This window comes from Aplidium turbinatum, chromosome 18 (assembly GCF_918807975.1).
Source record: "Aplidium turbinatum chromosome 18, kaAplTurb1.1, whole genome shotgun sequence".
Taxonomy (NCBI): Eukaryota; Metazoa; Chordata; class Ascidiacea; order Aplousobranchia; family Polyclinidae; genus Aplidium; species Aplidium turbinatum.
The window spans coordinates 2203107-2228311 of NC_137489.1; the positions used below are offsets into that span (position 1 = coordinate 2203107).

At 38.7% G+C, this 25205-nt stretch overlaps 1 pseudogene; it reads right to left on the minus strand.

Annotated features, from left to right (window-relative positions):
• Positions 1-14464: 14464 nt before the first annotated feature.
• LOC145787878 (cullin-4A-like) overlaps positions 14465-25205 on the minus strand; it is a 75119-nt pseudogene continuing 64378 nt past the window's right edge.

Here is a 25205-nt window from a genome sequence, read left to right on the forward strand (position 1 = left end):
TGGACTTGCGACGCACTCAGCGATAGGAATTTCAGTCATTTTTATTTATTTGTGTCCCTTTCTAGCCTTTATTTGTCTCGCGACGAAATGAATTTAGAATTGCGCTGTGTGATTGTTAAACCATAAGCATTTGCTACACTTTCGCAATGATGAATTCTCATGCACATGTCAGGCAATAACAATATCTGTGAGCGCTTTATTATGCAATTGAGTTTAGATACGAAACGGAATCATTGTGTGACGCCCTTGAAAAATTAAAACTATGCACCAAGAGCGTGGCGACGCACACTTTGAGAACCTCTGACCTACGGTAGGTCGTTTAACAGAAAAGCCAAAACTTTTCAGTTTTCCATGTTGCTACTGATAGTGGCACTAGTAGTGCACCCTATTTATGGGTCTTCTACTATAATCCGACAGCTCAACAGCTTGCTGTAATTAAGTTTAGTCTAACTGTCTAATATTAAAATCTTTTAGTCTTGAAGCGCTGTGCTAAAATTTGTTAAACTTTCTTGCCTTTTATTGTACATTTTTGAGATTTTCTGGCTGTAGCGTCATTAGTGGTACGCGTGCACTGTATGAAACTGCTAAATGGTACGCGAATAGAAAAAGTTTGGGAACCACTGATTTAAACGATCTGTCTTAGCCTGATGCTACGAGTTTGCTGTGGCAATAGTAAGTTGCGCTAGCTTTCGGAACACAGTTCCCTAGTCATGTGCTTTGATGAATGGTGTTAAAGTCAGTGAGTGGTTCTTTACTGTGGTTCTTTCGTTTAGCTTGAGGCTGCTGGTTGTTGAGTTTAAATCTACCTTGTGAAGTACTATTTTAAAGCACCGCTTATACCAGTGGTTCCCAACCTTTTTGACCTTGCGGCACCCTATCAAAGAGATAAATAGTTTGCGGCACCCTGGCAAAACTGGATCAATTATATGAGGTTTCTGCATTTCAAATAACTGTATGAAATAACACAGAATGAGTTATACAGTATATGGCGCGTAAATAAATGTATTTATTTAAAAGTCAGTGTGAAATTTGGGCTTGACTTCTTGCACGAAGTCCCTTAATATCTGGGGGCACATTCGATATAGCCACCCGCCTTTCTTCCACGACTATAATCAGCCGTTCTCGTTTTTTAGTTTTTATTTTCGTTAATACGGAAAATCTACTCTCACATAGGTATGACGTGGAAAACTGCAGCAAAAGCACAATAGCTTTCTTTCCAACGAAAGGATGATATTCATGTTGAATTTTTATCCAGAACTCGTCAATTTTTTTACCCAGCAAAAGTTTCCAATTTTATAATGGTTGGCAAACAATCGTGCAATTTTATAATCGTGCTGGTTCACACGGTCCGATATAATCCATCACTGCAATTTGACTATGCGCTTTGAAACGCAAAATAAAATCATGAAACCTGGCAATAATGATGCGTTTCAAACGCTTTTATGGAAAGAACAGCAACGAGTCAAAATCTCTTTTACGCTGTATTTCCTGGGCGAGAAAATAAAGGCTTACCGCGGATTAGAGTTAAAATAAATAAATAAATTCCGCACTTGAAGGGTTAAAATAAAGAACGGGTCGCAGTATTGCAATATCTCAATATCTCGCGGCACCCTTGAGCATTGCTACTGGCACCCCGGGGTGCCGCGGTACCCCGGTTGGGAACTTCTGGCTTATACGTTTACCAGTTTTTTTTTTCTTGTTTGTTTTTGTGACAGCAGTGAGTTTAATTACTACATGGTAACTGGAAGATGCTTTAATTATCGCGATAAGTAGAAAATTTGTGAAACAAAAACTTAATGTTTGCCCAGCCGGTCGCTTTATTAGATTTCGAGATGCCGTTTTAACAGAATTTCTAACACTGATTCTATATAAACATGCACCCCCTCTGCCTAGTGCTGACCTGCGTCTTTAACAAACAACCATTTTCTGGCGCAAATCGCTCGCTTCTTTACGCCATGCCTCATTGAAATTTAAAGCTGGTGTTTATTCATCACTTAATGCTTACAGATGCAACTTAGTGAAAAATTGCGACAATTTGATGGATGAGCTGAACTGTCCACCTGGGACCCATTTTTATTGTGAAGACAAAAAACAATTTCTTCCAACAAAAAAAGTATCTGACGGAGTCTTTGATTGTGATGATTTCTCCGACGAATGCCCTAACTCAATTATATCTTCACAAACAGAATTAATTGGAAACACATTCTTTTATGTTGCTTTGTGGATTATCATGATATTAGCGGTGGTGGGAAACTTGATTGTAATCATCAAAACATCTGCGGACATCGTGGAAGCCAATCGAAACGCAAACGCTTCTTCACGTTCAACTGGTCTCTGTTTCAACATCATGCTCCTAAACTTAGCAGTGTCAGATTTCCTGATGGGGGTCTATCTTTTATTTATTGCTGCAAAATCTGTTGAATTCTCTGGAACTTATTGTCAAAAGAGACTAAATTGGTTACTCAGCAATCAATGTGTGTTTGCTGGTGTCCTTGCTGTAGTTTCAAGTCAAATGTCGGTTTGCATGTTGATTGTGATGTCATCTTATCGATTGTATGTAGTTAGGAAACCTTTCAAAGCAAAGTTCATGAGTTGGAGGCGTCTCAGTTCCATAATCGCATGCTTGTGGGTCTTGTCAATACTTCTTGCTGTCATTCCAACTTTCCCATTAATCTCCAACCACCTGTCAATTGAAATTATTGTTATAGATCAACCTTATACACGTAATTCTGTGTTCAACATAAAAGAATTACAAAGTTTTATTGAAGCAGCAAATCAGCTTCCAGGTGAAAGAAAAAGCATTCCAGAAGTCACATCTACATCAATTTTAAGTTTTTGCCAAATATTCAACCAGTCTTTGGTCATTCCACATATTTGTGAGGAATCTGCCCAAACCACATTTGGAATATTGGGGTATTACAGCACAGAAGGAATATGCTTACCAAGGTAAGTAGGCTTAAGGAGTTTTAAAACACTTTTCTTAAGCAACTAAGGGCATTCAAAACAAAAGTAATTTAAACATTTATTTGCAATTTTGAATGACTTGCTTCTGTTTGTGTTTTTTGGAAAGAAATAAAACGCATGAAAATAGCAAAACCTTGAAAGATCTAAAAAAATGAAAACATGTGATCTGGCGGCTGGCGCCACACTGTTCAAGATTCTATGGTTACTTTGCTTGACATTATTTTTTTAACGTTTAGTGGGTAGGAGGAAGCATTTTTTTCAAATCCAACTTTAGCCCTTGTTTTAGGATACAACAGGGTATTCTGAGACCTCTGGTAAATTGTTTCAAAATTCCATATAAAATTCTTTACCCTGAAAATTGATTTCTGCAAGGACTCTTATTCATCAAGTCACAAACATTGCCGCTCTACTATTTGGTTACGCCGTTTCAGGTTCAAATAAGATCTGCTACTTCACTAATACTCGCCAACACGTTGCAAGACTGCAGCGAACAGTTTTCTGGTCTAGATTGTGTGGTCAAATATAATGAACTCATGGACTCTATCCAAAGGGGGTGAGGGGGTGATCATCCCCTCACTCATTAAAGTGGGGGGCAGAGCAATGCAAGTTGAAATGACTATGACGATTTTAACCCACTGTCCAAAAATTACCTCCCCCCCCCGAATTCTAAAAGTGGATAGAACCCCTGGATGAACTTCTATTTACGATTTGTGAAAAAGATACTGTATAAAGATGATGTATGACCTAATTATCTTCATAATTTGCATAAAACTTATCATTATTATCTATTGCTTGCAGATTAATTTCGTTTGTTTCTGAGGAACCGCAATACAATTTTAATATTTTTCTAAACTGAACCAATTGTGTTAACGGAATTGCTATAAACTTTACTGTGACAATTATAAAGTTGCACCGAAGATAGTTCAACACCTGAAATCGCGACATGTAACACGATAAGTTGTAACTTGGACTTTGTCATACATTTAACTTGAACATTGAATTTCCAAGCATTGTACCGTTTGGATCCGTAATTCGGCTTCTCTCTAGCACCGGCTTGACTTGGTGTCAGGGCCGTTGAGAGAATAATTTGGGTCCGGTACCAATGAGGTCCTCGGGCCCCAAATCAAGAAACACACCCTTGGATCCATTCAATGCGGTAACCTACTCTCTATTTCTTCTTTCAGAATATCTGTATTTTCAGTACCTTTTAGCGCATGCGCACAAACCGAAATGACAACTTTAAAGTATTTTGCGATGAAATCAAGACCAGAAAAACAGTTTGCAACTGTCCTGCAACAGTTTAAACTTGTTTTAGTGCAGTAGCAAGTAACATTTGATCTTCAAAAACAGAGAGAGACTGTTCACCAGGCATTTGGTAATAAAATTAATTTGCGTTCTTCTGGTGACTATTTACTAGGTTACCTCGTGATGTTCAAGATGATAACTAGCTTTTGTATTTCCGACGTTTCGTCAGTCAGCACGACTGACTTTATCAAGGTGGCTAAAACAGGTTAACACAACCTGTTCAGCAACGATGGCACAACACAAAAACATACTGATAAAATGAATAGAGTAAAGCAGCAAGAATCAGAATTAAAACACGCCACAAGATACCTAGAGGTTAAACTAAATGCGGTGAATGCCTAAAACCAGTAGGCTGCTTTCCAACAGCGTAAATTTATCTATCTATTGGGCCACTGTCAATGACTTTAAATTAATGACTCTATTAAATCATTAAATGACTGTAACACTTACAAAATTTTACCCGTGAAACCTAATCCTGTTGTGAACATAGCCAAGTCAGTTACGAAATTAGTTTGGCGATTAGCCACTGAACGAAAAATCATCATGCTTACCTATCGCAGTCTTAAATGTGATAAAGGCGTGACTCCCAGAATTTATGGTTTACCTAAGATTCACAAACCTAACATTCCTCTTCGCCCTATTGTCTCCTTTATTGGCTCACCTACCTATGAATTATCAAAATTTTTAATTGATATTTTATCTCCACTCTTCGATCATCAATATTGCATAAAAAATTCTACGGAGTTTGTCAAAATAATTAAAGATATTGACGTTAGCCAGGAAGACTGTCTTGTTTCGTTTGATGTTGTAAGCCTCTTTACTTCTGTCCCTCTGACAGAAGCCTTGGAGCTAATATCCAACCTGTTATTGGCAGACGATTCACTTGTAAATCGTACTAAATTATGTGCAGATGATGTGATTCCAGCTTTAAAAGTGTGTTTTCAATCTACTGTTTTTTGTTATAAAGAGGTGTTGTATCGCCAAATTTATGGTACGCCGATGGGCTCCTGCACCTCTCCAGTTGTTGCTAACATCTTCATGGAATTCGTTGAACGCAAAGCCATCAGCACTTTTCACACTCCTCCACAATTATGGGTTAGATATGTTGACGACACGTTTTGCATCATCAAAAAAACTGCAGTTAATGATTTTCACAAGCACCTTAACAGCATTTCATCATCCATTCAATTTACCATAGAACATGAAGTCACTGGCACAATTTCATTTTTGGATGTTAAAGTGGTTCGCCATAGCAAAAACAAGAAACTAACCACTACCATACACAAAAAACCAACACATACAGACAGATACCTGCAGTTCAACTCACATCACCCCAAGCATCAAAAACTCACAGTGGCCAAAACATTGTACAACAGACTGGACACACACATAACGGATGATTCTGAACGTTCACACCACAAGAAAAACATTCACAACACTTTAATGCTCAACGGATTTCCACGAAAACTTGCTTGCATACAGCGACCCAAACCGAAACCTTCGCTTCCTCCTTATAAATTTTTTACTTGTCTTCCTTACATAAGGGGGGTAACCGACAAAATTCAGCGTATCCTCAATGGCATAGGAATCAAGGTTGCGATGAAACCCTATCTGACAATAGGTAAATACCTTCCCTCGGCTAAAGACCCCATGAAAGAAGGTGAAGTTTCTGGATTGATCTACCAAATTCCGTGTCATGACTGTGATTTAATCTACATTGGACAGACAAAACGTGATCTTAAATCTAGAATCAACGAGCACCAAAGAGCTATTAAATTTCAACGTCCGGAGCATTCCGCTCTTTGCAAACACTCTATGGATTCAGACCATAAAATTACTTGGACCAACGCCACCATTCTTAAAACTGAAAAGGATTATACAAAAAGATTGTTCACAGAAAAATGGTACATAAAGCAGAAGGCACAACATGCTCTTAACCAAAAAGATGGTCAGAATTTCCCCTCTGTGTACAAAAAATTACTTTAACTTTAGCTTCACCTTTTCCATTCTCAATGCGTCTTCTCTACCATTGTTATTGCTAATCCCATTGTTTTCTGTCTTGTCTGATGTCTTTTCAACGTTTCTTGACAGTGGCCCAATAGATAGATAAATTTACGCTGTTGGAAAGCAGCTTACTGGTTTTAGGCATTCACCGCATTTAGTTTAACCTCTAGGTATCTTGTGGCGTGTTTTAATTCTGATTCTTGCTGCTTTACTCTATTCATTTTATCAGTATGTTTTTGTGTTGTGCCATCGTTGCTGAACAGGTTGTGTTAACCTGTTTTAGCCACCTTGATAAAGTCAGTCGTGCTGACTGACGAAACGTCGGAAATACAAAAGCTAGTTATCATCTTGAACATCACGAGGTAACCTAGTAAATAGTCACCAGAAGAACGCAAATTAATTTTATTTGATCTTTAAATACTATAAATAAAAAGTGACATTAATACAAGATGAGATATGCGCAAAAAGTAATTTTGAGGGAGGGGGTTTTTGGACAGAAATTTCAAAACATTTTTGCCAGAGGTCTTGGAATGTACTGTTCTGTTGTATCCTAAAACCAGGCCTAAAGTTGAAATTAAAATATTGATCTATGCTTCCCCTGTTTGTGGTTTGGGGATGAAAATGTTATTGGGTACTGCACCTAGAATAATTGGTAGGTGTTTTCAAGATGACCTACAACCAATGCATTTCCATATGTGACACTATCGCAACAGAAATTTATAAAACGATCAACAATTTATCCTACTGACGAACTCATCATGTCGCAGTATTTTCACATCAATCGCTTATATTTTTCATCTCGAAGATATATTGTAACATCAGGATACATTAATTGAATTGGCAACTTGAGGTGTTTGAATGAAGAAACTGCTTCAGTTTTTCTTCTACAACCACTTCTTAGTTTTTGTACTCAATGACATCATGGGGAAAATCATAAGCAGATGAAATAAGTTTCCAAATGCTTCCTGTGGGAAAGATCTATTCTATCTTGTGTGATTGCATCAATAGAACAAATACCAAAAAATCTCGTTAGTTGTATAGGCTAGGGCAGGGGTCACCAACCTTTTTTGCATGCGGGCCACTTTGGCACTAAGGAAAGCTGTGGCGGGCAGCACTAATAAAATTTTAGGTAGGTTGACTCTTAAGCTAGAAAAGAACGCATTTCGTACCCAGTATCCAGCGTTACATGTTGTTAACATTTATCTTAGAATACCGCAGCAACAAAGTTAGTCGAACAACGCTACTGCCAGGCCAATCTCCTTTAACAACACTTTTGACTTTTTTAAAACAATGTCTAATAAACGAGGCCACTTGTTTTGCACACTTATAACGAGGCGAGCGGTTTCATCAGAATATTCATCGCCAAGCAAGAGTGGTGTTGTCACTTCGCTTCACAAAAGATATCTTGCAATTAACAGTTTCAGTAAACAAGGAAATGTTTGACACATCGCAAAATATTTGACACTCTATCCACTTTTAGAAGTCGGGGGGGGGGGGGGGGTAATTTTTGGACAGTGGGCTAAAATCGTCATTGTCATTTCAACAACAACTTTCAACTCGTCTTAGTCATTCCAACCACTCCAATGAGTGTTGGGGGGGAGTTGATCATAGAGCCCATGCGTCGCAATACAGGCAACAATAGTGACCTGCAAACATATCAGCGAAAATAGGCTCCAATAACAGGGAGAAAGAAACCAGGTACCATGAAACAAACGCTTGTGGAAATCACCGAAAAAATGTTTCTATCGTAACTCATGAACAGCGTTCTCTCTAAAAAAAGCAATGAGTTGGTTTTTCATCCTTTTTGTAAGAGTCTATAAAAGCGTCTTTCTTTGATTACTAGACAACTGTCACTTGCGGTGCTTATCAGCATGGCAAGAATTGTTGATTAACAACATTTTTGCAGTATTAAGCTAGATATTTTTCAACTGCCCGGAAGCATAATAATTCCACTTTGTACGCGTTTTACTCAACCACTGGCCCTGGGACAGTGTGGCTGGACATCGCATTGAAATAACTTTAAGCGACCCCACCTAGAACTACAATTTGATTGGTCGGTCGGTGGAATCGTATGCAAAGCGAAAATATGCTTCTCGGAAAGTATTTTTTGCCTTCATGCTCTTTAACTCCTCAAGAAAAGTGTTTTTGGTTATACTTGTATGCTGATACCTTCCGCGGGCCGCACATAACAGCGTGGTGGGCCGCATGCGGCCCGCGGGCCGCCAGTTGGTGACCCCTGGGCTAGGGTATGCCTACGTCTGATAAGTTTTTGTAACCATACTCACTTTATTTTCACATTTACCAGATATTACGGCGCTGCAAACGAACCGGCATTCATTTACTCATTTGTGATTTTAATGATGAATTTTGCAGCATTCTTCTACATGTTCATTGTTTACGTGCTACTTTACCAGGCTGCAAGTCACACAAGCAACCAAGGTAATGTGTTCGCTGGTAAATAATAATAATGCTATTGTCTATGTCGTTCTTCAACTGCCATATTGAACCATATTTGAAATGTTTTGACGTTGTTACCCGACTCTTCTCACTGTTTTACGGAAGAAAGACAAACGGTAACGTTATTCACCTCTTATGACCACAGCTGGAATCGAAACCTACCAACACTATCATTGATCATGGTTTTAGAGTACTTGTTAACTATTTGTCACTGTTTCAATTTTACAAGCAATCTTCTTACCCATAATAATGGCTGCGCTGTGTTGCTTGGTTTTGTTGTTTATTAATCTACGTTGATGCACGAAGTACTATATTTAACCTCCACTTATTATTATAGTCGCAGCTAGACAAAACAATGTCAACACTGTCAGTCAAGCACAAGCCAAAAGAAGCAAAGACTTATCGGGAACAATCATGCGCATTGTGATCACCGACTTCTTGTGTTGGATTCCTATTTGCATTATGTCCTTCCTGTCGTTTGCTGGATTTAAAATGCCAGATTTTGTTTACCAGATAACTGCCATCTTTCTCATCCCGATCAACAGCGCAGTGAACCCGTGGATATACTCGTCGTTTCTAGTAAGAAAGATAAAGGAGATTCCGTCATTCATACGCATCCAAATGCAGAAAAGGCAAAGTTCGTGAGCAACAAATCACATGCAGATGTTGATCCTCTGTATTGTTCAAGGGGTTGGTTCCCCTGTATTGTCAAAATATGCGTAATAATTGACATTTTATGACATTATATATTGATGTTTTGCATGCACGTGCAAATACTGCTTCAAGGTTACGTGTTCTGTATGTATCTACTAAAACATCAGAAGCCGACAACTTTTTCAACACGTAGTGCCACTCTACCAATGACGTCAACACAACACAACGTTAAGATTTTTGGGCCAAAATATACTTTTCTGCGCTGGCTACAGGCTCGTGGTAATTGATTTAAACTTGAAGCAGAAAATAGCTTCATTCGAACTGTTATTAATGAAATGAATAACTATACAAGTATACGCATTGCGATTATCTTGCCGTCAATTTGATGAATCTAAGGCGGCCGGGGCCGGCGGTTTGGCTCGCGAGCCGGGAGTACTCGAAAGATTTAAGCTCACTCGAAAGTTCTGCCACACTGGAATCATACGTTTAGAAAAACCAACAAGACATAGCTTATGCTAAACACAGTTGTGTTTCAATGAGATTCCGAATTCAGTTCATGTTTAGCACGATTTAAGTTACTCATCCTACGTTGCACAAGAATAGTCATTTTTGTCGACATTTGCAGCATCCATACCTGAGTGGGCAAAGACTTTAGGCCAATCATGCCCGACACTCAAATTGAGCTTCCTTGTATTTTTAGTTTTTCATTGTATCCATGATCACGTCCGGTGTTTGAAGACTTTGATCCGTCTAGCATTCCATTAAATGTTTATCCCAGATACCACGGCGAGCTTCAAACTGACGTTGAATTAACGTCACGTACGAGCTTCATTTAGACCCACTGTTAGTTTGATCCGTCTGACGTCACACAAGAGTGCAACAAATCGCTTTTCCTGCCTCTGCAGCTTTAAAATGTTTACGATTGAGAAGTCTTTTGTTTGTGTTGATGTATGGAATGAAAAAATAATCAAAAAGCAGTAAAAAAAAGTATTAAAAAAGCAAAATAAAAAAATCATAGTGTATAAATTTTTGCTGTTGCTAATTCATGATTTATTGTTGTTTTTATGAATTTAATTAGCGTTGACAATATTGTTATTGCTATGCGATGATTGTTAGACATCGTTTGCCCTTCAATAACCTTGCAGTGCAATCGCGTAAATGACCGCTTCAAATCGACGTTGAAAACGTCTTGTTAAGTTAAGGTCTATGTACGAGCTCCGTTTTGCCACACAGTCAGTTTGTACTCATCTGACGTCACACAAGAATGCAACAATCCCCTTTTCTAGCCTCTTCAGCTTTATAATGTTTATAATTAAGAAAAGTTGTTTATGAAGATGTACACAATACAAAAGAAATAAAATAAAAAACATAACAAAAAAAGCAAAATTATTGTATATAATTTTTTTCTACTATTACAATCCATGATTTATTGTTGCTTTTATATATTTAATTAACTTTGAAAATATTTCTGGTTACTGAGAGAGGATTTTTAAACATTTTCTATCTTGTCGTTGTTCGCCCGATAATAGCCCCGCATTGTTATCCAAACAATGACAGACCGCAGTGGTAGACAATAGATCGTCTGCCCCAAGCAACAAGATTAATGAAAAAAAAAAAACAATTAAAAGTCTTGTATCTGAGCATGCCCGGTAACTTAATATTGGTGTGAAATTTGTTAAATTTCTGCTTCATTTTCTTCAAAATCATTTGGACTCTGTTGTTGATTCAGGAATGGACTTTGATGATATTTGTGATCGCCGTTCGATCAGTAATTGGTAAACAGTAACACTATGAACACTTTAACATAACTACTTAATATTGTTTATTTGTATATTATGATGATTGATGATGCAATGAGTAATCAGTGTAATCATTTTTTGATTCTGAGTGAAGAATGTCAATAATTGCGTATTATTCGATTCTTTTCTGGATTTCGTTCCTCAGAACGAAAATGAAACACTAGAGATGGAGAAATGCAAGATAACATTTGAAGTAAGCGGCCTGTGGCGTGTTTTCTATTCGTTTTCCCAACAAAAATCTGGAGTTTCTAAATACTAATATTTTAAAACTTTATTTCAATATAAATTTTCTGCTTCAGTTTTGTATCGAACTGCATTCGAATGAAGGAAATTTATTTTCAATCAAATAACATTCGTTCAGGTGTTGATTTGAACACCGCGAACCGTGCTTTGGCCCGTGGGCCGTATGTTGCCCGCTCCTGATTTAGAACAATCGTATTGAATTATGACACACAATGGATTGGTTCAACTTAAGATTTGATCATGATTTTTGGACTAAATTGAATGATTTGGTTTCCGTTCACAATTATTGCATTGGTAACTTGACGATTCAAATCCGAAAATTTGTCAACAAAAATTTGTTTTTCTCTCAAATTAAATGCGTTTCAGTTCACCACATAAAATTAAATTGCAATACAAGAGGTTAACTGTAGAAGATATTTCACTGTTCACCCTTGCTTTCTCAATTTTATTCCATGGTTGAAGTTTTACACGCAGTTTTTCAATGCCAGTCTAACATTTTAAATGAACAATTTGAAAAGCGAGTTTGAATTGTTGCACCGGAACAATTTCAATAGTTGTATGATTTGAGAATTTATATTTTCCCCATGATTTACAGTGTCGCACAAACCGGACAATGGTATAATTAGTTGATTGTTTCAGTTTGTATTGGCAGGTTTGTTGTCAATGACACCTACCCATACAACAAAATCTGTCAATTTTACATTGATTCAACGTCTGCAAACGTTGAATCAATGTAAACAGCGTCTGATTTAGCTGTCTGGGTGGATGGTAAAGTATTTCCAACCATAAGCTACTTGTGTCATTGCACAAAGCTGAGTGCGACGCATGAAGAAAAAAATAGAGGTTTAGTTTTCATAAAGTTTTTGGTATGACCGGATAAGGTATCGAACCCACAAGCTCTAAACGTTGAACTCAAAGGTGTGATGTTGCGCCAGAACCTGACCCGAAGGTCCCAGTTCGATTCTTGGTATAGTTTAATTGAATATGGGGCTTTTTGAGCTAGTTTTGGCTTTGCTGAAAATATTTCCGACTTGAATTAAAGTTTTGCAAAGTAGACTTACACTTACATCGCGATTTTATTCACACAAATGTTCTATTTCCAATTAAAGTGGCCAACTTTCAATCTTTGTTTGCAATATATTCAGTTTAATCCAATTGTCTGGTGTTCTTCTGACAGATCAAGGCAGGCAGTGAAAAACCAGGTGCAGTGGCTACGTCCAATGTTGCTGTAACCTATACAATGTTTCGAAGTGGGTATCCGCCACTTTGAAAGTGACGCGCTACCCCTACTCGCACCAAAAGTAGCGTGGGCCACCGCTAGTACTCACTACCTTTGTCATACACTGACTCCACAGGTGTGTAGGAGTTGAAGATTCTTGCCAGAAACAAAATGTTTTTGCCATACTGCTAGAACCAAATCAGGACCAGCAGAAACATTCATGCGAAGGGTTCGATTCCTTGCAGAGCTCGGCCCGGAAGAACTGCAACACTTGGCTGAAAATCGTAAATTGTGGAGACTTTTCATTGACGCTATTTTGCGCCCAGCTGATGTGAAATAAATTATTATTAAGGTTTTCTTCTAAACAGTATTTTTTTCAGATAATAATATGATTTTCTTTTTATTCCGAGGGAGTGAAGGTGTTATAGTAAGCTATCAAAATTTGGATTGTGGCTTATGTTCTGCATTTGGAGTAAGGTTGGAGTCAATACTTCCGAAATATTTAGAGTCACAGACGTCGGAATGGAGCAGGAGTCTAAAAAACAGGACTAAGTACATCTTCGAATGATACTGGAAAGCTCTGGTTTATTTATTGTCGCTCTACAACTGCCGAAGTCTTTTAGCGAAAGGGCTCATTTTTAAATGCGTATCAGATTTGCGATGTCATCACATTATTACCCAACTTATTCTCCCTGCGGTATGCAAGAAAGAACACAACTCGTACGGTTTTTGAAGTCTTCGGTATGACCAGACCTGGAATCGAACCCAGATCTACAACCACTAAGGATGAGGTAAAAACAAACCAAACATATTCTCGCGAGTGCAATGTTATTATTACACAAAACTTGCAAGAAAATGCGTAAAATAATTCCTTGTACATTAGCAGAGAACTGTGCTGTTGGGGAGTACAAGCATTGTGATGGAAATGAATTGCTTCCGTTGCAACCCAACCCATAGCAGGCCGGTGTTGTCCACTTTTGGACGGATACAAAAGCCCAGTGTGGCGGATAAGCCCGTTGATATAGCCTACTGATCAAACAGCTGACTGTCACGTCAATAACCCAAATCTTGATGCACAAAATCTCATGAAGTTTGAAGTTGTGTTTTGAAAAGTTTTGACCTTAACTTCACAATCCACATTGTAAGAAACTACGTCATAAAACAAAACCCCTGCCAATCCTGTTAAAGATTTGAGTATGTAGACTAAGTTGTTCCAGAAATTAAGTTTATCAATTATCCACCAGATGGGAGACAGCAGTACTACAAAAATGAACGTTTGCAAAGACTCAAGAACATTTTTCTGCCGTAATTCGGCGCCTTGTTTTAAAGGATTGGCGAATATTGTGACAACAGCAGTCCAGCATCGTGAAAGGTCTGGTTCATTACAAGTATCAAAAGTTCGTTGTTAGAATGTTGTACAAACGTGGAAACAGCCACATACTTTTTTCTTTCAAAACATTTTTTCAGCCAAAAAATCAGTCGCTTTTTACATTGAATCAACGTCTGTGGACGTTGAATCAATGCAAAAGCGACTGATTTGCTGTCTGGTTTATGAAGACGAAAAAGCAATGAAAGCGCAAAAGCAGAATCACACAAACTGAATCTCCGCTTGGCTGACGCTTGCAATGTTTAAAAACACCTTCGCAGAATTTGAAACAATGAACAACAAGAATATTGATAGTTTCCAAACAATGTACATAGAGAGTACACCACATGTCGCATTGCAGAGGTCTCATTCAAACCAATAATCGCGTACAAGACCCGCGACCTGCCGCGATGAACAGTCAAATCTTGTTATCGCGTCCCTACTCGGCCAACATCACGCGTTGGCTTCGAGTCTGAGGTTGGATTGTGAACCACGTCCACCGCGCCATGCGACGTAATGATATTGCGTCGTGTTCTCTTTGTCTCTTTCCATGTAATCGCGCTCCATTAGGCTCTCGATGCGTTTCTTGATGTCCATCGGCTGCAAAACAACGACGATTCTTTCATTTCATTTTCAAGCTACTTCTCATCTCACTAAGATTTAGACATCCACATCACGGCCAGAAGGCAACTTAAAAGATTTGAAAACGAGGCTAATTCACAAACGTAAGTTTGTTTCCAGACATCAAATCAGATGATTTTTACATTGATTCAACGTCTGCAGAAAACGACTGATTTGCTGTCTGGGTTGGTCGATTTAATAGCGATTCGATCATCGTTGGGTTTAGTTTTTTTAACGTGCAGGTTTTGCGGGGCATTCCCACACCCGTAGGTCCCACTCCAAATGACTGGCATTACAAATTATAGCATAAAACGTAATACAAGAAAAAGAATGGGGTGTCTCTTCAACACTTGGTCGAATGAACGAGAGAATTAAATAAGATTGGGCATAAAGCCGACGCAACCTGTTTGCATGCTGTAATTAAAGAAGAAAGTCCCCACTGGTAAACGGTAAACAAAATGTTCTTTACATGACCTCATCTAAAGAGCAATAAACAAAACATACAAGATTAATAGCAATAAGTTTCGCTTTTGGCAGCATGATCGTTACATATTTCACAAGTGTGGATAGAACGATCTCAGCCTGATGCTGCGGGTTTGCTGTGGTAATCGCAAATCCGCTGCATCAGGCTAAAACAGATCGTTCCATCTACACTTGTGAAATAGTATGAAAATTTTCAAAATAGCCTATTTTGTAAACGTGGACTGACATACAATTCAGAATTTGCGGCGCTCACCTTTAGCGGAAACTTCAACTGTTCATAAAGTTCAGAAACAAGAAGTTGATGTGAAAGAGATTTTCGCATTTTCATTATCCGCACGATGGCAGCATCGATCTAGCATCGTCGGTCTTGAAAGACGCGTTCCGTCGTGTCCCTGTTTTCCTCAACCTGAGAACAAACACACACATGACAATCGGAAACACACGTCATGACAATGAAAGGTATACATGTAATAATTAAAGAAACACACGTGACAATCAAAGGAATACACACGACCATAAGAAACACACATAATAACATACCACAATAAAAGGAACACACAACAATTAGAGAAACACATATGTATTCCAATATTCTCGCAGAAGGCCTGGCGGTCGTCTAAACTACCGTAGCCTCATACTCACAGTTTCTTTCAGTTGTATCTGATTGATCTTGATGCGGATTAGTTTGTGCCTGAAGCTGGAATTGAACTCGAAATCATCGGAACTTGCGACTTCCTTGCCTTTGGGAACCTTGAGATACACAAACAACCTTTTCATCAAACCCAAGTGGGATGACGACGTGTTCAGTTGAGCCCTTTTTGTGTATATCCTTCACTACTTTATTGCAGACAAGTACTCGTGTTACCCAGCCACTGATGGGAGATGATACACCAGTTGAAAAACCATAAAATATTGCAGGTACGCTTGAACGTGGTTTGCTAAGAATGATCAATCCAAACGCATCACAAAACCCGATCATTGCAAGTTGCTTTCAGTTATTAGCAAAGCAATATCTCTTCAACAATGCACTTTCGTATCCCATCTTGGTGCAATAATTTTTTTAAGTGTGGCCCAGGGAGTTTTACCATGGGTGGATATTTTTCAAGAATTAAAATTAGAATCTCAATTATATGGAGGGGCTCTGCTTGACCGTTTAATATTTCTTTAAATCACAATATCGCACAAGGCTTGGTTTCTTTCTGAGGGTTTTGACTGCCATTAAGCTAATGCCTAGAGAAGAATTCGTATTCAAGTTTCGTTCTCTGAAGCAGATGACTCGTTAGCCCAGTGATTGCTTTTCATCTCTTATCGAATTTATGAGCCTTCCCGCACGCCAGCGACTGAAGAGTCCGCTTCAATTCGGATTCATCAATGGATGTTGCGTCTCGTATCTGTTGGTAGGTAAATGAGTCACCTTCGTTGAAGAGGAGGAGGACGAGGGTTTGGAACAATGACACCTGCAGCTCCTTGTTACCCTGAAAAGAGATGCACAACGTTGATTTTAGATTATTTTGTTGAAAATTTGCAAATGCTTACAATTTGTTCAGAAATAGCTCATAATATTTGATGCAACAAACAACAACTTTAACAGGCTTTTAAAACATACAAAATGACATGGCATAGAAAAAGAACAGTCTGCTACTATTCGGAGAAATCCCAGTTCGGAGACGCCTTTTTCGCAGATTTCCAAAACCTCACAGTGGCATCTGTTTATTCAAAGGAATTAGCTTCTAATAGAGGTTAATCAAATAAAGTCTCAGCCAAAGTCTCAGCGAAAAAAATAAAACAGTTGTCAAACGGCGTTTCGTGACAAACAATAGTGGTTAATCAAATGAAGTCTCAGCGAAAAGGCCTCAACTAAAGTTGCTAGATATTGCTATAGCCCATACCCGCGGCAAGATATCAGCTAATCTTAATCTACCTCACTGAAACAATAACTTTCTCGTTTGCATGGGCATGGGAAGGTAAACACAAAAACCGCCCAGACAAATTCTCTAAATAAACAGAAGCCGACGCTGGAATTAAGAAATCACCGAATCGGTTTTCTCCGAAAAAGGCTGTCTCCGAATTGGAATTTCTCCAAATCGGCCTCTCCGAAACGGATTCTCCGAAACGGATTCTCCGAAGCGGATTCTCCGAAGCGGATTCTCCGAAATGGGCCATTCCGGGAAAAGAACGCTTTTAAAGAGTTAGAAGGTTAAGCAAAAACTCTGTATTTGTTTAAACGGTTTTTAAGCAGCGTAGATTGTGATATATGCATAGACAAGACAGACATCATGCTTTCTTCCAAATAACTTACATTTTTAAACTTGCTCTTGAGCACGCAATGTCCCAATGTGGATTGGAAGGTTAGCTTCCTACCTGAATGTTTGCTCAGGTAAAACGTTCGAAAGTTTTCTTGAAGTCGAACCTGCAACAAACCATCAAAGATTATCAACAATATCGGCCAATCAGTGTTGTCCTCAAACGGTCTTGGCCACTCTTGTGAAAGAGGCAAACAACGTGTCTCAGTTCCGTGCCCGTGGTCCGAGATTATATTACTCTTGTAGATTACAACTAATCATTTCTATTGCTTCTCCTTGCGGTACTATGACGTAGGTAATTGCTCGTTTAAACAATCAAGTACCTGCCGCGACACTTCACTTGTGTTCTAGCAGCGTAGCTTCATACAGCAGATCGTTTAGTAGTGAAGACATTTCAGTTGCATGCAATCTTTAGTTTGTAAGCTGTAGTGTATAATCTCTTTACATAAGTTAATACCTACTACCGTATTATGTTGATGTTAACCGCTATGTTTATGTTCAGCTATATCGTATGTTTTGTTTATTAAACCCTAATTTGAGGATTTGTGATGAATGAGCATGGATTCATAACAATTACCAACTATTGTAACCTCATATTTTTAAACTTACAGTTTCACCAAAGGTGTGTTTATAATAACCATATTTTCTTTCATATCAACTCTGTCAGGAAACATAACGGGTCGTAACACTACCAGACAGTGCAACATGAGATAGAGAATGCTGGAAAACTACAGTCAAACTGTTATTAAGAGTCAGCAAAACGTGACGAACCAGGCCGTATCTTTAGGAGGCCATGGCACATTGGCAACTCACCATTTCAGCGGGTAGTTGGACCTCCATAGGCGTGTAGGTGGGCCAGTAACCCATGGTCAATATGTTCACAGTCATTTCAACGCTGGTGGATGTGGCGTCTTTGTGGGACGATTGATACTGAAAGGAATTTGTGACAAAATGTAAAAACCCACAATGAACGAAGAACCGCTTCTTTTGCGTCCTATCTACGGACCTCAAGTTTGAAATGCTAATATTACGGCGCTTGACAGCACCACAGTCCAGTGGCTGCACCGACGATTTAAATTATCGGTTTAAATAGAGGTACCTCGGTGGTAAGCACGTTTTTAATGCTTTTGTGTCAGAGCTTCAGTTTACTGACTAGGAGTCTTTCTAAAAAACACTTTCCAGGTTTGATTTGTTTGAGAAGAAGCAACCAATCCCTTCCAACGCATTAAATGTATAAAGTGATGATTAAAAATTCAAAACATGCCCCCGCATTCCTGCTTCAGTTTCGATAGCGTCGACTTTTCTGCGTCAATCGAAGCACTTTGTCCACTAGAAGGCTTTTTGCCAAATCTTTTTTGTAAAACGTCTCGAAAACATCTTTGCTTGAAAAGTCAAACAGTCGTCAAAGTAGGATGTATTTGTCTTGAGATAAGAAAAGTCGTCATAGATTGTTTAACGACTAAATCCAGTCGTCTAAAAACATTTATTGGAAGCAATCTATATCTATCAATCACATAAGCCAAAAAACGAGTAAAAGTCAGAATGCACCACAACTAACAAATCAGTTAATGAAGAAAGGTCGATATTGTCTCAACGTGGATAAAGCGGAAAAGCAACATGATCCGGTCCAATCTACGATCCAGCTCCGCCTCCGAAGCTTCCTTTTCTCGGTTTTTATTCTCTGATCAACGTACTTGGCTGCAAACGACCAAGCTTAAATACAAAATTTTTTTTCCGTCTATTCAATCTTGCTCTTGACAAGGGGTGCGAAACCTGACCCAAGGGGTTCGCGTTATTAGTTATAATCAGTGGCGCCGCCAGACCTTCAACAATGGGGGGGCAAAATATTGAGAGTGCAAGATAGTAGCGTAGTCAGAAATTTTGAAAGGGTGGGTGTTGACAGCCGACGGGCGAAGCCCGATGGCGTGCTCGCTGAAGGCGACACTTAGCGGCGGAGGTCTGGGGGGCCTCCCCCAGAAATTTTTGAAAAATTACATTCAGTTTGGTGCCTTCTAAGAGCATTTTCAACAAAATTGTGCGTATGAATATTCCTGTAAAATGGTGCTGTCCGGTGGCATAGCAAAAGGAAAAGATTATGTTCTCTTCGGCATTTTTCAGCAATAAAGCTAAGTCTCTATGTTTTCTTGTTGCTAATTCCCTGGCTGAGATATTTGAATGTTTGGTATTGGCAAAACTCGCTCTTTTAATGCGGTTTTGTTTAAAATTAGGCAAACTTTGTTTTAGAGACATATTATGTTGATTGATTTTTTTGCGAGATTATTACAGTTTTATTATTTATCAATTTTCTCCTTAGTTGATCCAAAAAGCGACCTTATTCTGGTAAGTCACTAACTTTTATGCTTTAAAGTCAACCCAAAGTTTAGAAAATGTAACGTCATAGACGTCATACATCTTGATGAGTGTCAAACAAAAAGCTTTGAGACAATGAAGCAGTGGCGTAGCCAGAAAAAAAATGTGGGGGGGCCAAATATTTGATAAATTGAAGAGAACGACAGAGTGTTTGATTTAAGACATCGCCACTTGATGTGCAGTGGCGTATCCTGGTGGGTTAAGCAAGTGAAGCAATAAAGCTGGCGGGGGGTTAGAGCGTGCCGAAGGCACGCGTATTCTAGGGGGGTCCTGGAGCATGCTCCCCCGGAAAATTTTTGCAAAATTGCACTCAAATAATGGATTATAGCGCTTTCTGGAAACACTTTCAGGGTAATATTTGTATGAAATTTATAGGCAGATGAACAGCTATTAACTTATTAAAGGTAGCCGTTACACACGAACGGGAAAAAACTGCGGCTAAAATTAGAGAACACAAAAAACTCAGCTACGCAAAGACCCAACAGAGTACGCGATTCTGAAATTGCTTCCACAGATTAGTTAAAACATAGTATCAGGACTGGAAGCTCAGTTTACAACAGTAGGCCAAACAGTTGGTACAACAGTTGGTCAACAGTGGGCCAACAAGGTTAGTTACTTGGCTGTTGGCCCACTGTTGGCCAACTGTTGTACCAACTGTTTGGCCTACTGTTGTAAACTGAGTTTCCAGTCCTGATACTATTTAGAAGTCCATGGTTAAAAGAAGCGTAAATCGCGTAAAGTTTGCGCGATTTACGATTTGCAAAATTTATTGGTGTCTTTCTGTGTGTCTAAAACAAGTCCTGGGGGGTGTTAATAGCCAGATGTCTTGGAAAACGATATAAATTTATACAAATTATATTATATTTTCAACAAAGGGTTCAACTTCGGAATCCAAACTTTGAAAATTTGGGGGGGCCATGGCCCCTTTCGCCCCCCCCCCCTGGCTACGCCTATGCAATGAAGTTACTTTATTTCTGATATATTCAAGTTTGTATAACGAATAGCTGTTTAGACGTCAATCTAGATCGAACAAGCGATCTCAGCAGTTACAGATGGCTTGCATCCTTGCACAGTTTGACGTGCAATTACTTCATAGGCTAAAGCTTTTCTTGCAAACCATGTATTAACATCTGTAAATTCAATTTGAAAAGTTGAAACCCCCAATCCCCCTCCCTTGGCTACGCCACTGGTGCAAGACATGCAAGACAGTGATATATTATTTAATTTCTCTTGTTTTCTACTGCTATTGTCTACTGCAGGGGTTCTTAACCTTTTTTGTCTCGTTTACCCCTTGAGGAATGAAAAAAGGAAAATTTACCCCCACCGTTTTGGTGGCCCCTTGTGATGTCATTGTGTCCAGTTACCCATGCGAAGAAATGCAAAACATCCTTTTTGTCTGGATTTACCTTGGCAAATATAAAAACAAGCTGTTTATTTGCCGAAGACACGATTGTTCTTGACGGGGTCCTGTGAAAAATAATGTCTACTCAAATGTCCTAAATAACAATGTTAAATGCACACAAGAATGTTTAAGTTTTTTTTCTTTTATTAATAACTGACACGCAATTTCACCAGTCAATCAGTGGGACTTATGTGCTTGCTTTCCACGAACAATGTTGGAGATTGTTGGAACAGTCGTTGAAAGAGCTACTCGCATGTCGTATTTGGGAACTAAGCGAGATCGATGTTTTTTTTTAATAGTCAACAATGAAGAGAACCCTGCTTCACACAGATAAGTAGTTGGAAAAGGTATAACAACCTCAAATGCACGCTTAGTCAGCGTAGGAAACTCTTCGATTAATCCACACCAAAACTTGGAAAAGTCACCATTGTACGATAAGAATTTGGAACAAAGCGTTGTTGAACATTGAAAATCAATCAATTCATCTTTGCAAAGATCATCGTCAGCAATACTTTCTAACTTGGCTTCGAAGAGATGAGTTATCCAAAGAGCAGTAGCCTACTGTTAAAACTTTCACCTTCAAAGTAACCGTGAAAGTTGTTTTTTAAGGTGGCAAGGTGCTGGCATATTTCGACCTCGAGGTCAGAAATCTCGTTGCGACTTCTACTGACTTTCCAATCATCAAATATTAGAAAATTTGCGTAAATTCCTTTTTGAACTCTTCTACTCCACAGATCTAATTTTGTCTGAAAGCCCTGAATTTTATCATGTACATCTATAATGGTAACACTTTTTCCTTGCATTTGCATATTGAGCTGGTTCAAACTTGAAAAAATGTCTGTCAAGTAAACCAAAATGCGCCAATAAATTTATTGTCGCCAAAGTGCTTACTCAACGGGGATTTTCGTTCTTGAAGAAAAATCTCGATTTCACCATGTAGTTCGAAACCTCGAGACAAAACAAGACCCCTGGAGAGCCACCGAACTTCGGTGTGATAAAGGAGAACAGCATAAATTTGAATCAAAATCGAGTGCAACACTACCAGTTTTTTAATAACAGAAAAAATGAAGTTTGCTTTAATTTATGATTCAGTAAATTTACCCCCTCGGTAGGTGAAATTTACCCCCAGGGGGTAAATTTACCCCTGGTTAAGAACCCCTGGTCTACTGCAATATAGCCTATCCAAAGTCCCACATTTTTGACATGTCTGATCTGTTGAAAAAAATATAATTCAAAATAAATCACAGTTTGATTCCATATGGGACTTGCAACTGCCATGGCTAGCGAAATTCTGCGTAGCTTTTTTCCAGATTGAAAAAACGTTTTTTACAAATGCGCTTTCTGATTATTATCTAACAGTCTGTTAGTTAAATATGCCTCATGATTTTGACTAGTCTGTTAGTTGATAGAGAAATTACCAAATACTGTACTGAAACGCTGTGAAACCGTTTTTCCATGCTTGGAAAATACAGATGTCAAAACATAGTAGGTATATCAAACGCAGAGGCGGTCACATGCGTATTGCGTAGCCTATGGCATTGTGACAATTGAGGCTAATATAAGTTAATGGAATAAATATACTGTGACGGCCACCGGGCGTAGTTCAACTGCAATACATACTCAGCCGGTGTGAAATGATTTTTTATTCTTAATACCGTATTTTTTCTTCCTATCCACGAAGATTTCATCAGGAAAATGCACAATATCAAATGATAAGTTTAAAACAGTTAAAGTCAACATGTTTCTACGTTTATTAGACGTAAAAACAAGCTTCACTGAAGGTAAAAATAATTAATCAACTAAAGCGCCAACCCCAGCCAGCTAAATCTGCTGATTTTACATCGATTCAACGTTGTAGGGCGTTGAATCGATGTAAAAAATCCACAATCTTGCTTGCGGGGACGCAAGTCTTCCAATTTAAAGGCAATAAGCAACGCACGCAATATCCTCAGAAATAAAAGAATGAGAAAAGAATTTTACTACATGTGAAACGTATTTTAACGTATAATAAACGTAGGAACATGTTGACTTTAGTTGCATTATTTCGTCATACTGCATTTCAATACGTATATAATATAATTGCTCGCTCATTTTGTGTTTTAAACTTTGTTGTCATTATATTGCGCATGAAATCTTCGTGGATAGGATAAAGAAACATTAAGAATAAAAAATCATTTAACACCGGTGGAGCATAATTGCAGTTTAATAGAATAAACTTTAACTAATGTTAACAGGACTATAACATACCAAGCTGTTGAAAACTCGATAGGGAAAGCAAAATGTGGCATCCTTAGCTTCTGAATACTCCAGCCAGAGATAGTCATCAAACCACTGGTTACTCACTGTATTAGGCTACTTTAGTAGACTTCATTGAGTTAAATCTACATTATGTCCTTGAAACATTGACCCACTGCCACCACTCAAGAACCAAGCAAGAGCCAATCTGCTGAACAGCCGGTAACAACTGTTACGTGACAGGCAGCAGGCGATGTACGTGAATAGAATCACTAATTCGTAATAAGTTAGTAACAGCAGCAAGAAGAGCAAGTTTAAAATAAAAGAGAAAACTTTTACCTTTAACCTACTCTGACCACTGCGTCACGAAACCTATATTGTTGCATTTGCATACTGTAAACAAGTCCTTTATTTTTAGAGATATCGTAGCTTTTATCAAGGTATGTTCGTGTTTTGACTTTAGATGTCATTGCAGTTTGGCTTCTTTCAAAGAGTGGTGAGCTAAGACTATTAAACACAACACGCGCGGCGGTCTGATTCCACCACCACTTACTTCAACGGAAGTGAGTCGAAGTTTCAATAAGTAGATGATTGTTATATGCAGGGTAGGGTGGATCGATTTAGGTGGGTAAAACACCTTTTTCCTCATTTTGCTTAGCTTGGGGTTGGAAAACTTGCCATTGGGTGTACAGAACATTGTGTAAAAAATTCATTTCTATCGAACAAATTTTTGATCTGCCACCAGCCACTTGAAAATTTATTATTTCCTTCTACATTAGGGTGGATCAATTTAGGGGGGTGTAAAACTTTTTTCCTCATTTTACTCAGCTTGGGTGGCCAAAACTTGCCAATGGGTATATAGAACACTGTGCTAAAACTATATTTCGATCGAACAAATTTTTGATCTGCAACCAGGCCATTACTCATTGACTAAAACCGCAAAAATACAAAAATACATGCAAATGTATTTAAATTTGACGTTAGCATAGAGATTTATTGCAATGCAATGGAAATGATAATATGCATCAAACTTCCTCGCTTTAGATGAAATAGTCACGTTTCGATTCGAACTTGGGCATTTGTTGTCGTGATTCAATGCGTGAGCGTATAAATTCATCTTGCGAATTAACCCCTCACACCGCCGCTGAAGCTTCCGTCACCAACTTGACGCACCTTTCCACCAAAGTTCTGGAGTGTCCTTAGCTGCAATCATGTCTCCTACTTTTTGGTCTCTCATATTTCTTGTCACAGGAGGCTCGGTGAGATTGAGAACCTGACAGTCAACCATATCGTAGTATTCGTTGGCGTCAAACTTTATGGGCGGAATGCAGAATCGTCGCATTGTTCTCTGTTCGCGATGTCTTGATCGAGCTTTCTGAATTCACTTAAGTCCAAGCTCACGGATTATCTGCCTCTCATCTGTGATCATGGCCAACGTAATGTTTTCTGAGTGTGCAAAGTATCCATTTCTCTGGAGAACAGTATCGTGTATTTGCATTAGACATGTATTTGCACATCTGGATGGACTAACAGCTAGACCACGTGAATTTTTCTGCCCTCTTGGATAAGCTCTTGCTTTGTGTATGGAGCATCTTCCCAAAAAGTTCGAGAATATTCTTCCTCTTGCGTTTGAGACCGCCGCAGATCACGTTGTTACATCCAGGCACAGCAGCCAATGGATTGTGGGTTCATCGAGCGTTGTGAGGTCCACACTCCATAGGCTATATCTATCCTGGGGTCGATATTCAGGACATTGGTAGATAATGTGTTATGCAGTCTG